Source organism: Theropithecus gelada, chromosome 1 (assembly GCF_003255815.1).
Source record: "Theropithecus gelada isolate Dixy chromosome 1, Tgel_1.0, whole genome shotgun sequence".
Lineage (NCBI taxonomy): Eukaryota > Metazoa > Chordata > Mammalia > Primates > Cercopithecidae > Theropithecus > Theropithecus gelada.
In genome coordinates, this window is record NC_037668.1 from 167,557,085 (window position 1) to 167,572,843 (window position 15,759).

A 15,759-nucleotide genomic window follows, 5' to 3' on the forward strand; every position below is an offset into this window, starting at 1 on the left:
TGATATAAGTAGCAAAGGATGAGACTGTCATTTTGTTCCCTGCTGTACTCATCAGCAAGCAGCTGGCATATAATGGACACTCAATAAACATCGCTGAATGAATAAAACATGAAAGGAAATGGAGAATAGAGGATCGATGTTAGCATTGCTTGTTTTGACTTTTAGGACTTGTGACTGATTAGATATGGTGGGTGATGGAAAATGGAAGTTAAAAATGATTCCACGATTTTAGCTTGGGGGAAACAGCACGTGGTGGTACCACCATCGAAAGTAGGTAATAGAGGGGAAATAAACATAGGGCAGGTGTCAGGAAGGACAAAATACATAATGAGATTCACACAGAAAAACCTAAGTTATTAGGAGAAAAACCATACAGAACAGTTTTATAATAGTCAAAATTTCTTTGGGGAAGGGGAGTTCAATATATTGTCTTGAAATTCTCAAACCAATTAGTTGTTTATCACCTAAAGCTTTTTAGTGTGATTGACAAAAGTTCTCTTAAGCATATTATGGTAACCCCAAATATTTTAAGTACTACAAATATTTTCACATATATCCAGAAACTCAATGCACATTAAAGTAAAACAATCTTCTTACCCTATTATTGCGTATGGTCACATATTTTATGGAAAATAAAAGAACAAAATTAGGAATCTGAATATCAGATACAAACGCTAATTAAATGACAAAACCATTTAGTTTAAAGACATCAGATCTGTTTGCCAGTGGATTGAATTTTCATAATTCATATGACCCTGATAAGAAAACTATTAAACAAAGTATAATATTCTGTATATATTACAAATAATACAGTCCTCAATGACACTATACTAGATAACATTATACTAGATAACTATCTTCATGTAAAAACTGCAATAACATTATAACAGTTCCCTAAATGAAAATAATGCCTTTTCTAGTTCCCATATTTAATAAGTTAATTTTTCTAAAGCTAAAATTTTAAGATAATTACCAGCAAATTAAATCATGCTAAGTATATACTTTTTCCTGAATATTACTTGAATTGAAAAACTACAGCTAACATATTTACCTTAGCTAAAATCTTAATCAAAACAAGAAGCTTTAATCTACATCTATAGACATCTTCAGTGAATTTCATCTTTGAAATTTATTTTGCAGAAATTGACCTAAAATAAACCAATATACATTTCAAAACATTAATTTGATTCTTGGCCAATTATATAGCATTAAAACATGCAATACAAAAGTTTTTTAAATGAGGCTTAAAAATATGTTTTTAAGAAAAATCATTGGTGCATTTTACCTGTGATCATAATTTTTGTCAAAAAAACTTTATAATTAGACTTTAGGCAGAAAACAAATAATCATATTAAAGAATGTTAAACCAAAGAAAAATTATTCATGCTATATATACTTAATGAAGAAAGATTTAAAGAGCGGTTAATCTCATAATCTTTCAAATTCAACTTTTAACTTAAAATGTAAAGTAAATCCAATTTAACCAAGAATATCCATAGATTCTATTTGTTTAAATGCACTTCCTCTTTATGTTTCCAAAGATTATTTAAACAGACTTCCTCTTTATGCTTCCAAGTAATAATTCCATGATGCTATTAAAGTTTCCCTAAAATGAATTATTGACATAGTATGAAATCTTAAATATCAAACTATGTGCTTACCAATTTGAAGAGATTTCAAATAGAGCTTCAGAAGTTTTTAGTTTTCTGATTTTTTTCAGAATTCTAAAGAGTTGACGCATATTAGTCCCAACTTATTTAATAGTTTCCTTTTCTTGAAATAAAGTGCCTTTTCAACCTTCAAGGTTATTAATAAACTCTTCAATATTCCTTCCAGTTATATGTACCATTTAAATATTCTGAGAATATTAATAAGACACTTCATTGATTACAACTACAGCTCATAAATAACAAAAAAATCAATCATATTTAAATAGCAACACTACTCCCATCCAAAGGAAAATTATTGATTGAGCTATATGTACATGTGATACCTAAAAAATGAAAGGGTATCATGGAAACTTTATGGTGACTGATACTTGGCAGAGTCTGAACACTCAAATCCAGAACTAATATTTTTCTTGGCCCCAAGTCACCATTCAGCAGGAATATTCCTGACCTCACTTTCCTGCCTCCATTTAACTGAGTCATCCAGTACTTCCCATAATCAAGCAAGTGACATGTCTATATCAGACAACACAAAAAAATAAGTGTTTAGAGTTGATAGCTCATTCTTACATTTCTGTGTTATGATGAATGAGTTTTTAAGAACTACTAGGATAACTATCAGATCTTTGAAAAGAACGATGAATGTTTCTAGTATCCCAGTCTCAACATTTATAGTTAAACACATTAAACTAACCTACTACCAACCTTGGTGTCTAAAGCCCTTCTCCACTTAAAGGAATTAGGGTTCTTTGGAGAAATAATTGGTTCCAGGACCCAGGGTGAGAAAGTACAAGCTGAACCTGAAACGTTTTGTTGTGCCAAAGACAAGGTAGTATTCAAAGAACAATGTGGACATGTCAAAAAGACACAAAAGCCAGCTTGAATGGGTTCCCGTCAGCCACATTTGGCACAATTTGAGAGTAACAAATCCACTGAATAAAGTAAGAACCCATGAGCTGATAACAATATAAATTAATAAATAGTGAAAAGGGGGAACCTACTTCTTACAAAAGAATGCCACCTAATAAAGAAAGAACACTGGGATTTAAAATTCAGTATTTCCCGGTCATCACAGAAATAACTAATTCAGGCAAGAATCATCAATGGATGACTAGTGCAGCAAAGTTTTTACAGCGTCTCACAGTATTTCCCACCCTCCCCCAAAAAACAATTATTTTTATTACAACATTTTAATGCAATTATTATTATTAATTACAAAGGGAAAAAGAGTGATTTCATAGTAGAGAGCCTGGCAGACATCACATTAGCCAAATAATCAAAAGTTAACATCACCAGTAATGGGACATGCAGATATGTGCCTCCAAATACAATGCACTGAGCAGAAAACATCACCTCTGTGATATTACTGCCAAAAATGTAAACCCTGAATTGTTTCAACTATTTAAATTGACAAATAAAAATTCTATATATTTTATACAATAATGTTTTAAAATGTGTATATAGTGGTGAAGTCTAGGATTTTAATGCACCTGCCACTGGAGTAGTGTATATTGTACCCAAAAAGTAGTTTTTCATCCCTCACATCCCTCCCACCCTTCCCCATTCTGAGTCTCCAATGTCCATTATCCCACACTGTATGCCTTTGTGTACCCATAACTAGGCTCCTACTTATAAGTAAGAACATGCAGTATTTGATTTTTGATTCCTCAGTTACTTCATCTAGAATAATGCCCTCCAGTTCCATCCAAGTTGCTGCAAAAGACATTATTTCATTCTTTGTTACAGCTGAGTAGTATTCTACACACACACACACACACACACACACACACACACACACATATACACACATTTTAATATATTATTATATAAAATACACATAAACTTAATTATAAACATGTTTATGTAAATATATATAAATTTAATATATAGATATATATAAAACATATATACACACGCACACCACATTTCTTTATCCATTCATCAGCTGAGGGGTACTTGGGTTGATTCCATTTCTTTGCAATTATAAATTGTGCTGTAATAAACATATACATGCAAGTATCTTTTTGATACACTGACTTCTTTTCCTTTGGGTAGACATCCATCAGTGGAATTGCTAGATCAAATAGATTTACTTTGAGTTCTTTGAGATATTTCCATACTGCTTTCCATAGAGGTGGTACTGATTTACATTCCCACCAGCAGTGTGTAAGTGTTCCTTTTTTACCACATCCATGCTAGAATCTATGACTTTTAAAATAATGGCCATTCTGGCTGGGGTAAGGTGGCATCTCATTATGGTTTTAATTTGCATTTCCCTGATAATAAGTGATGTTGGGAATTTTTTCATATTTGTTGGCCACTTGTATATCTTCTTTTGAGAAATGTCTATTCATGTTTTTTTGTTTTGTTTTGTTAATCTTTTAATTACATTTTTTTTCTTGCTGATTTGAGTTCTTTGTATATTCTGCATATCGGTCCTTTTGGGTTCATAATTTGCAAATATTTTCTCCCATTCTACAGGTTGTCTATTCTGATGATTATTTCTTTTGCTGTGTAGAAGTTTTTAAATTTAATTTGGTACCATTTATTTATTTTGTTGCAGTTGAAGTTGTTTTTGGAGTCTTCATCATAAATTCGTTGCCTAGGTCAATGTCCAGAAGAGTTTTCCTTAGGTTTTCTTCTAGAATTTTTACAGTTTCAGGTCTCGGATTTAAATCTTTAATCCATTTTGAGTTAACTTTTGTAATATGGTGAGAGATAGGGATCCAGTTTCGTTTTTCTACATGTGGCTATCCAGTTTTCCCAGCGCCATTAATCAAATAGGATGTCCATTTCCCAATTTATGTTTTTGTATTCTTTGTCGAAGATCAGTTCGTTGTAAGTGTCTGTCTTTATTTCGGGGTTTGCTATTCTGTTCCGTTAGTCTTTGCATCTACTTTTATACCAGTACCATGTAGCTTGGATTACTATAGCCTTGTAGTATGATTTGAAGTCAGGTAATGTAATGCTTCCAGACTTATGCTTTTGGCTTAGGACTGCTCTAGCTATTTGGGCTTTTTGGTTCCATATAAACTAGAGGTTTGTTTTTCCTAATTCTGTGAAAATGATATTGGTATTTTCATAGGAATTTCATAGGACTGCTTTGGGCAGTATGGTCATTTTCACAATATTGATTCTTTCAATCCCTGAGCATGGGATGTATTTTCATTTGTTTTGTTTATTTCAGCAGTGTTTTGTAGTTCTCCTTGTAGAGATCTTTCACCTACTTGGTTAAGTATATTCCTAGGCTTGGAGCTTTTTTTTTTTTTTTTGTAGGTAGGTATTGTAAAAGGGATTGACTCCTTCATTTAATTATTAGCCTGTTCATTGTTGGTGTATAGCAGTGTTACTGATTCCTGTACAATGATTTTGTAACTTGATACTTAATTCATTTATCAGATCTAGGAGTGTTTTGGAGAAGTCTTTGGGGTTTTCCGGTATAAGATCATATAATCAGCACACAGAGACAGTTTGACTTCCTCTTTTCCAATCTGGATGTGCTTTATTTCCGTCTCTTGCCTGATAGCTCTGGCTAAGTCTTCAAGTACTATATTGAATAGAAGTGGTGAAAGTAGGCATTCTTATCTTGTTCCAGTTCTTAGGGGGAATGCTTTCAACTCTGTCCCATTCAGTATGATGTTGGCTGTGGGTTTATCATATATGGCTTTTATTATTTTGAGGTATGTTTCTTTATGCCTAATTTGTTGAGGGTTTTTATCATAAGGAGATGCTGGCTTTTATCAAATGCTTTTTCTGCATCTACTGAGATGATTATATGGTTTTGTTTTCAATTCTGTTCATGTGATCAATCTTATTTATTGACTTACTGCGTTGAACCATCCCTGCAACCCACTTGATCATGGTGAATTTTTATTTATTTATTTATTTATTTATTTACTTACTTATTTATTTTTGATGTGCTGTTGAGTTTGGTTTGCTAACACTTTGTTGAGGAGTTTTGCATCTGTGTTTTACAAATACTGGTCCATAGTTTACTTTTTCAGTTATGTCCTTTCCTGGCTTTGATATCAGGGTGACATTGGCTTCATAAAATGAGTTAAGAAGGATTCCCTCCTCAATCTTTAGAAAACAGTTTCAGTACACTGGGTACTAATTCTTCTTTGAATGTCTGGTAGAATTTGTCTGTGAATCTATGAGGCCCTGGGCTTATTTTTCTTGGCAGTTGTTTTTTGGTTATTTAATGACTGATTCAATCTCATTGCTTGAGATTGGTCTGTTCAGAATTTCTATTTCTTCCTGATTCAATCTAGGAGGGCTGTCTTTTTCTAGGAATTTAATCAATTTCCTCTAGGTTTTCTAGTTTGTGCACATAAGGTGTTCATAGTAATATCAAATGATCTTTTGTATTTCTGTGATATTGATTGTAATGTCTCCAGTTTCACTTTTAATTGAGCTTATTTGGATCTTCGCTCTTCTTTTCCTGGTCAATCTAGCTAGTGGCCTATCGATTTTATCTTTTCAAGTAACCAGCTTTTTGTTTCATTATCTTTTGTACTTTTGTTTGTTTGTTCCAATTTCATTTAGTTCTGCCCTGATCTTTGTTACTTCTTTTCTTCTGCTATGGGTTTGGTTTGTTCCTGTTTCTCTAAGAAGAAGGTGTGATATTGGGTTGTCAATTTGTGATCTTTCAGACTTTTTGATGTAGACATTTAGCACTATAAACTTTCCTCTTAACACTGTCTTTGCTGTATCCTGGAGATTTTGATAACTTGTGCCACTGTTATCATCCATTTTGAAAAGTATTTAAATTTCCATCTTGATCTCATGGTTAACCCAAAAATCATTCAGAAGCAGACTGTTTAATTTCCATGTATTTGTACAGATTTGACGGTTCCTTCTGGAATTGATTTCTAGTTTTATTTTGCTGTGGTCTGTGGTCTGAGAATATACTTGATGTGATTTCTACTTTTATAAATTTATTGAGACTCAAATTTTGTGGTCTATCAAAATTTGATCTATCTTGGAGAATGTGTTATACCTTGTGCTGATGAGAAAAATGTATATTCTGCAGTTCTTGGGTAGAATGTTCTGTGAATATCTATTAGGTTCACTCGTTTACAGTGCAGCCTCATTTTTTCTAGAGTGCTGTTTAAGTCCAGTGTTTCTTTGTTGAATTTCTGCTTCAATGATCTGTCTAGTACTGTCAGTGGAGTGTTAAAGTCCCCACTATTGTTGTGTTGCTACCTCTTTTCTTTAATCTAGTGGTATTGCTTTATGAATCTGGGAACTCCAGAGTTGGGTACATATTTGTTTAGGATTGTTATATCTTCTTGTTGAATTGATCCCTTTCATCATCCTATAATGATGCTTTTCTTTTTTTACTGTTATTGCTTTAAATACTATTTTATCTGATATAAGAATAGCTATTCCTGCTTGCTTTTAGTTTCCATTTGCATGAAATATCTTTTTCCACTCCTTTACCTTAAGTCCACAAGAATCCTTATGTGTTAGGTGTGTCTCCTGAAAACAATACTTATTTGGCTTTTGATTTGTATCCATTCTGCCAGTCTGTATCTTTTAGGTAAGAGGTGTCCAAGATTGGCTAAGTAAGCCAATCTTTTGGCTTACTTAGGCCACAACGGAAGAAGAATTGTCTTGGGTCACCCATAAACTAACGATAGCTGATAAGCAAAATAAAAATAAATAAAATAAAAATGCAAAAATATTTATAATGTTTTAAGAAAGTTTAAGAATTTGTGTTGGGCTGCATTCAAAGCAATCCCAGACCACATGTAGCGCATGGGATGTGGATTGGACAAGCTTGTTTTATGTGGAGCATTTAAACCATTTACATTTAATATTAATATTGAGATGTGAGGTACTGTTCCAGTCATCATGTTGTTACCTAGTGACTTTGTTCTCTTCATTTTGTTATTGTTTTATAAGCCTTGTGAATTTTATGCTTTCAGGGGTTTCCATTCTCATGTATATCAACCTTTTGTTTCAAGATTTAGAATTCCGTTTAGAATTTCTTGCATGGCTGGTCTAGTATTGACAAATTCCTTCAGCATTTGTGTGTCTGAGAAAGATTGTTTGTCCTTCATTAATAAAAACTAGTTTTGCTCAATACAAAATTCTTGGTTGTCAATTATTCTTTTTATGGAGACTAAAGATAGGACCCCAATCCCTTCTGGCCTATAAGGTTTCTGCTGAGAACTCTGCTGTTCATCTTATATGGCTTCCATTGTAGGTTGCCTGATGTTTTTGTCTTACCATTGTTAGAATTCTATCTTTCAAATTGACTTTAGGTAGCCTAACGATTATATGCTTTGATGATATTCCTCTTGTAATAAGTCTACCAGGAGTTCTCTGCGTTTCTTGTATTTACATTTCTAAATCTCTAGTAAGGCCAGAGAAGTTTTCCTCAATTATTCCCTCAAATAGGTTTTCCAAACTTTGTTTTTTCTTCTCCTTCAGAAATACCTATAATTCTTAGGTTTGGCCATTTTATATAATCCCATATTTCTTGGAGACCTTTTGTTCATTTCTCTTAATTCTTTGTCCTTTATTTTTATATGACTGCGTTAATTTGAAAGCCTTGACTTCAAGCTCTGAAATTCTTTCTTCTACTTGGTCTAGTCTATTGTTAAAACTTTCCATTGCATTTTGTAGTTCCCTAAATGTGTCTTTCTTTTCAAGAAGTTCTGATTGATTTTTCATTAAAATATCCATCTCTTCAGAAAATTTTCATCCATATCCAGAATAGTTTTAAAAACTTATGTTGGTTTGCATCTCTCTCTCATAGTTCCTTGAGTAACTTAATAATCAACCTTTTGAATTCTTTGCCTGGTATTTCGAACATCTCATCTTGATTTGGATCCACTGCTGGAAAGTTACTGTGATCTTCTAGGGGTGTTATAGAATCCTATTTTTTCATATTCCCAGAATTATTTTTCAGGTTCCTTCTCAACTGGGTAAACTATTTCTACTAACTATTTTTGTATTTTATTTTTTATTCATTGGGTTTTATTTCCCCCATGACGATGTGAATTCACTGTCATCTAGCTTCAGCTCTGGGGGCTTTCAGTAGCAAAGACTGTATGAATTCCTTGGTTACAGAGAACCTTTGTGCAAGATGCTGGCTTTCTCAGATGATGGTTATAGTAGCAATGTGCTGGGTGTATGAGCAGATTCACTGGCTCCTGTGGGGCCAGAATAGCGGAGGTCTCATGAAGCTTATTTCAGTCCCCAATGGTGTGCATTTTTAAAAAAAGTTTTCTCCAATATTTTATTCACTGGGTTGAACAGTTCAGGCTTCAGGCTAGTAGGATATGCCCATGGGTAAAACTGGCTGTAGCTAAAGCAGGTGATAAATGCAATATCCCAACAGTGGGCAATATCTCAATGGTAGGCAGAGGTCGCACTCTTGACAGAGGTGGCTGGGGAAGTGCTCAGTGAAATCCACTGATGTCTTTCAGGGGAAAGAAGGAAGGCACCACAGCACTCCTTCCAGGCCAGCAGGAAAGCGATCCACCTCCCAGTAACACTCCTAAACCAGTGTTCTGGCTATTGAGATCAGACAGGCACCTCATTTCATCTGCAGGAATGCTGATGTTCCATGTAGAGAGGGGTTGTGACTCTACCTCTCACACAAGACTGAATGTGTAGAGTGCTCCTCCTGAGGATAGAGTAACCCTGAAGTGTTCCAGGAAGGCTGTCCACAGATGCACCCACGCCGAGCTCCTGTGGGAGAAGCCCCAGTTGTTTCTGCAGTGGTATAACTGCAGGAGGTGAGGCAGGAGGATCACTTGAACCCAGGGATTTAAAGTTACGGTAAGCTATGATAACACCACTGAACTCCAGCCTAAGTGACAGAGTGGGACCCTATCTCTAAAAAAATAAAAATAGGACAGACATGGTGTTCAGAGCTGTAATCCTAGCACCTTGGGAGGCCCAGGCAGGCAGATTGCCTGAGCTCAGGAGTTCAAGACCAGCCTAGGCAACACGGTGAAACCCTGTCTCTACTAAAGTACAAAAAATAGCCAGGAATGGTGGCAGGTGCCTGTAGTCCCAGCTACTAGGGAGGGTGAGGCACGAGAATTGCTTGAACCCAGGAGGCAGAGGTTGCAGTAAGTCGAGAACATGCCACTGCACTCCAGCCTGGGTGACACAGACTCCATCTCCAAATAAATAAATAAATATATATATAAATAAATATTAGACCCGGCATGGTAGCTCATACCTATAATCCCAGGCACTTTGGAAGGACAAAGCAGGAGGATCGCTTGAGCCTAGGAATTCACGACCAGCCTGGGCAACATAGCGAGACTCCATCTTTGTTATTTAAAAAAAAAGAGAGAAAGAGAGAGAGAAAGTAAAAGAAAGAAAAATTAAAATTAAATGTTTTAGTGATATTTTAAAATGTATGAAATATAATATGAAATGAAAAACTAAGACTCAAAAACAAATTTCCATATTCTATGTACTCAAAAGATATTGTTCTTATCATTCTCAAAATTACATTTAGTTAATTGCATAGTTATTTGTTGAAGCTATCTACCTTGCCAAAATATAAGCCAAATAAGGTTAGGAAATTCTTTTATGTATCACTTTATCCCTACAGTGCTTGGAACAGGGATAAACATATAGTAAATAAATATTTGCTGAATTATTCTAATAAGAATTTGGAATATATTAAATCAAAAACAGCACTTTGCATAATGAATTGTACAAAATTATCTTAACACTGTTTTTAAGAAAAGCACATTTGTATGTGTGTATGGGTATGGAAGAGTATAGGCAATCTTTGCGTTCATAGTGACAAGATAGTTCAGACAAGTTCTCCAAGGACAGTTTTACCAAAAAAAAAAAAGTATACATATATACACATACATATGTGTCATATGTGTATATTATGTGTATACATGTGTGTGCATATATACTTGTGTGTGCGTATATATATATATATATATATATGCTTTAATGCATCACAGAGCTAAAGAAATAGAGACAAATTAGCGGTCCAGAGTATTGAAGGGCTGAAGGAAGCCAAGAAAAGCGAACCCAACATCTAAGCATGTTTTTTCCACTGACTGTTATGCAGATTGCGGAAATGCAGTTGAGATGCTAAGAGGCTGTATGGCATTTCTCTCTTGGAAACAGAGAAACAGAAATTGTAGTCTAGAGTTCAACAAGGGCCACCGTGAACATCCCTATGATTTGGCTAAGGACTTCGAAAGCCTTAAACATCATAAACAAGCCTTCTCACAGCATTAAATTATCTCAAATACTAAAATTATCTTAATTGACAAAAGCTGTATATATTTATCATACATATTCTGAAATATGCACACATTGTGCAATAGCTCAATCAAGCTGCTATTATTATTATATTATTAATGCATTTAATTAATAAATGCATTACCAGCCTGGGCAACATAGGGAGACGTGGTCTCTACTAAAAATAAAAATAATTAACTGGGCGTGGTGGCAGGTGCCTGTGGTCCCAGCTCCTCAGGAGGCTGAGGTGGGAGTATTGCATGAGTTTGGGAGGTCAAGGTTGCAGTACCAATCGTACCACTGCATTTCAGATTGGGTGACAGGGCAAGACCCTGTCCCAAAATAAACAAACAAAACACATTATACTTCATACATTTACTCAAACCCTAAAATTAAAGTGATTTCTGATAGCTCCTGCCCCCAGCTACCCAGACAAAAAGTAAAAATTATCTGAAGGAAGATAACATCTTAGGCTCCAGATTATTTGTACAAACAATTTTGCACATACAATATCCAATACATCATGAAAAAGAGCCAGGCACTCAAGCAAGTAAGACTACATGAACACAAAATAGCAAAGAGAATAGGCAGAATCAAAATGACCTCAGATAGAAGGCTAAAGATATAGGGAGAAATGTTCAATGAAGAGCATGGCCACAAGGCAAATTTAATTAAACATCTATATGAAAACATAGATAAAAGTGATTGCCATGTTAGAAATGTATCTAAAATTGAAATACATGAAACCAATACATAAATAGAGAGATAAATGAAGTTAAAGTGTTCTAAGGGTTCTATTAGGATGTCTGGGAAAAGAAAAAGTATATTAACATTATTTCATTTTTATTTTTCAGTCTATGTACCTTTCTTAATATTTATTTTTAGAACTTTTTAAATTAAGGTATAACTTATATACAATTAAATTGCCATTTTAATGTACAATTTCTACAAGTTTGACAAACTCAGTAATGAAATCAACCACTAGAATCAAAATATAGAACAGTTCCATCAGCCCATAGAAGTCTCCTGTGTCCTTTCAATGTCAAACCCTCCTCCAATCCTTGACAACTACTAATCTGTATTCTGTCCCTACAGTTTTATTTTTTCTAGGATGTCATATAAATGAAGCCTTTTGAATGTGACTTCTTGAAATTAGCATGGTGCATTTCAGATTCATCAACGTTATAGTTTGTTCATTTTTATGGCTGAGTACTACTCCATTGAATGGACGTATCTCAATATTCATTCTCCAACTGAGGGGGGTCTGCATTGTTTCAAGTTCAGGATAATTATGAATAAAGCCATTATAAACATTTGCATACAGGTCCACACATAAGTTTTTAATGCACTCTACACTCTGTTAATACCTAGGAATCAAATTGTTGGGCAGCATTAGATTTAATAAGTTAAGGATAAATGTAAAATAGCAGGTCTTTATTTGGTATAAGAAACAAAACAGAGAGAATGAAAGTATCTCAGACTGGCCTGAATTATCACATACCTTCTTTGCGGTCTCAGTGATGTTCCTGTCACTCATTATTTTATTGCTTCCTACTCTAATAAGATTATCAAAAATATTGCATATCATATTTGCCTACTGAATTTGTATTTTCATCAATTCATCAAATGAGAGAGAAGAAAAAAGTAATAGGATTTCTAATAAAAATTGTGACAAATTGAGAAATGTAATGAACCTTTCAATTCTTTGGAAAAGTAGACATTACCTTCCCCTGACTATTCACTGAAGTAGAATGGACTTAAAATGAAATTTTAAATTGTATGCTGAAAGCATATAAATGCCATATTTTTATCAGAAAATTAAGCCCACTATGAGGACAGTTGTTTATGAATTCCTACTCCTATTTCTATAAAATGCCTATGGTTATTAACTAATCAATACAAATGGAATACTGAAAAATGTATAACATATAACCATAGAAATACTAAAACTGTTAAATATAAGCTTATTGATATAGGATAATTTATATAAAAAAATTTTTCAAGGCACTGAAATGAGAAACAGTTCACAGCACTTGTCTTTTTCTTTAAATCTTTCTGGAGTTGTTGCTGTATTTCAGACATATTCTCCAAAACATCTGATCATTTCCCAATAAGGCAATATACTGAGAAAGGAAGATTCTACATTAGAATGCAGGCAAGTGTTACTAAAATATCAATTTAAAGTTGTTTTACACTGCAGCATCACTAAAAAGTAATAAAATAAAGTTTGAGATAATCAGGATTAATGTTTTTTATTTTGGTTCTTGCTGATACCTGCTGGTTCAATTTTATCTTCTTCTTTACTATACATTGATATGTTAAGAGTTCTAAATACAAAGGCTTGTAGCACATAAAACAGAATCTTTAATCAAGGGACCACTGACCCCAAAACGAAATGAGCACATATCAACCAATCACTTTCCGTATCCACTGATTTTTATTGAAATCAGTGTTATGGCTATTACTGTAACTCACTCCCTAATGAATGTACTTAATTCGAAGTCTCTGTGTTACCTAATATTTTGATTCTGCCTCATTACTTAATTCTGAGACTTAATTCTGAAACTAAAGTTACAGTTTTTTTTTTTTAACTTAAACTGCAAAAGCCAGTGGGCCATATTAATAGAACTCAAAAACACAAAAACGTGGATGTCTTTAAAAATATTACACAAGGTACTACTTTTGTTTGTTTAAGCAAATCCCAAATCCTATACTGATAAGACAACAGATAACATATTATCCTTACTAAATCCTTAAAATTTTACTTTCTTCTTTCCCTTCTCTTTCCCCCCTCTTTCCCCCTAAACCCACTCTAACACAATGGAAGAGAAGTGGTACTTTCCTCTTTCTAAAAACTTCTGTTTCATATTCCTAACATTAAAAAATATATACATTTTAAAAACTGACTTTAAAGGGAAAAATGCTATAGTAAGCTGCCTTTTTACTTATATTTTTCCTGGTTCTTACTCTCTATAACTTTGCAAACCTAATAAGAAATAGACTGCATATACCATTATTAAACAGGCAAAAGGATTAGCTCAAATCCGAACCTGTACTTTAGGATGTGTATGAGAAAGCAAAAAAAAAAAAAAAAAAAAAAAAAAAAAAAAGGTGTGCAGTGTATGTCATGAGTAAATACTTTTCATTTATTAATTCATTTATTAATTACACATTAAATCTGTTTCTCCCAGAGCAAATACAGTTATTTAAACCTAATTATTTTGGGCCAGGTAATCCTGAGTGCATACTATGAACAAGTAGTTCACACCCGTGCTTGGCTATCAGAATCACCCGTGGAGCTTTTTTTATTTTAAATATAGCTGCTTGGGCCACCCAACACCTCCACCCCTGATTATGACTAGATAAGTCTGATAGAACCTACATTTCTGTATTTCAAAATAAATAAAAAGGTACACAGATGATTATCATGCACAGTTAGGTTTGAGACTGACACACTATTTTCATTTAATAGGAGTTCACTCTATTTTCAGTTTAGTTCTTTGCATCCAGATGTATCACTGAAAGTGATGCGCACTTGGCAATGCCTGCCAAAACTGCCACTGTTTTTGGCCCCACTAATAAAGCTGTTTTAGACTCAGGCAAAGAACATGAAAGATGCAGCTCATGCTCAGTGCCTTTCTGAGTCTAAATTGGATCCCAAAAAAAAGCAATGGGGCTTTTATTCAAAGACAATGAATGATGACTTAGTGGAAGTAGGAGAAGAAGGAAGGGAGGAAGGGGAGCAGCACCAGTAGCAGGGGCCTGGACTATTACTGGGGCATTTTAGTTATTGTTAATATTGTTGTTATTATATGTTACATTTTAAAAGAACAAGGAAAACTGGGAAGGAGCACAAACATCCCTCCCAGGCACACGTGGATGTCTCTTGAATATCTCCCCATTCCTTTTTTAAAACAGATCTCAAATCACATTAGTTACAAATCTATAATGAAATGTGTTTTATTCCTCAAATTGCAATGTTTGGAATAGTTATTTCAGCCAATATCTGTAAGTGAAATACCTGAGTTTCATTTTTAAAATAACAAACACAGATGTAACCTATTGAACTTTAAAAACAAAAAGAAATCAAGCATCTCAACATATGCCAGTTTAGGAGCTATGACAACATTACAGCACAGCAAAAAATAAGTGTTATGACTTGCTCTCATATTTATTTTTTATTTTTGTATTATTCTTTTGTATCAGAGTCTTACTCTGTCGCATGGGCTGGAGTGCAGTGGTGCAATCATGGCTCACTGCAGCCTCTAACTCCTGGGCTCAAGAGATCCTCCCGCTCCAGCCTCCCGGGTAGCTGGGATCACAAGGCACATGCCACATGCTCAGCTAATTTTTAAGAACATTTTTTGTAAAGGCAGGATCTCACTATGTTGCCGAGGCTAGTCTCAAACTCCTGGCCTCAAGTCATCCTCCCACATCAGGCTCCCAAAGTGCTGGGATATGGTCATGAGCCACTGCAACTGGCCCCTCTCATCTCTAAAGTTTTCCATTGTATCCTCAAAATACAAAGATTACTACTTTCCCGAAAAGGATCTATGAAAAAATATTTTACAAAAGCAAACAGGAAGGAAGGAAACCAAAAAAACCCAAATGAATTCAACCTGTGTCACTTTCTAGGCCACAGGTCAAACCAATGCCTCTTTTTCTGAGCTCTCATTATTAGCAGCCCCTGCTTTAGATGTGGGGGTGAGGTTCATTCTGTTAGTTTTATTATTTCTGTCATGACTGCTCCTGTTTTTACTGATTAGGAACTGTTTTCAAACACATGATGTTACTTCTCACAGTCCTCACTGGATGAAAAGGGGCTTTATTCTCCAAAATTCAATAAGATTGT

General features: G+C 34.3%; 1 protein-coding gene across 4 annotated transcripts in view; it reads right to left on the reverse strand.

Annotated features, from left to right (window-relative positions):
* NEK7 (NIMA related kinase 7) overlaps window positions 1-15,759 on the reverse strand; it is a 145,026-nt gene that overhangs the window by 84,922 nt on the left and 44,345 nt on the right. Inside the window, exon 1 of one of the 4 annotated variants that reach the window (XM_025401739.1) lies at window positions 12,409-13,005. The exons of the other annotated variants lie outside the window; for them this stretch is intronic. The gene's annotated coding sequence lies outside the window, so the exon portion shown is untranslated. Of the gene's footprint in view, window positions 1-12,408; window positions 13,006-15,759 lie in introns of those variants that run through there. 4 annotated transcript variants of the gene reach the window in all.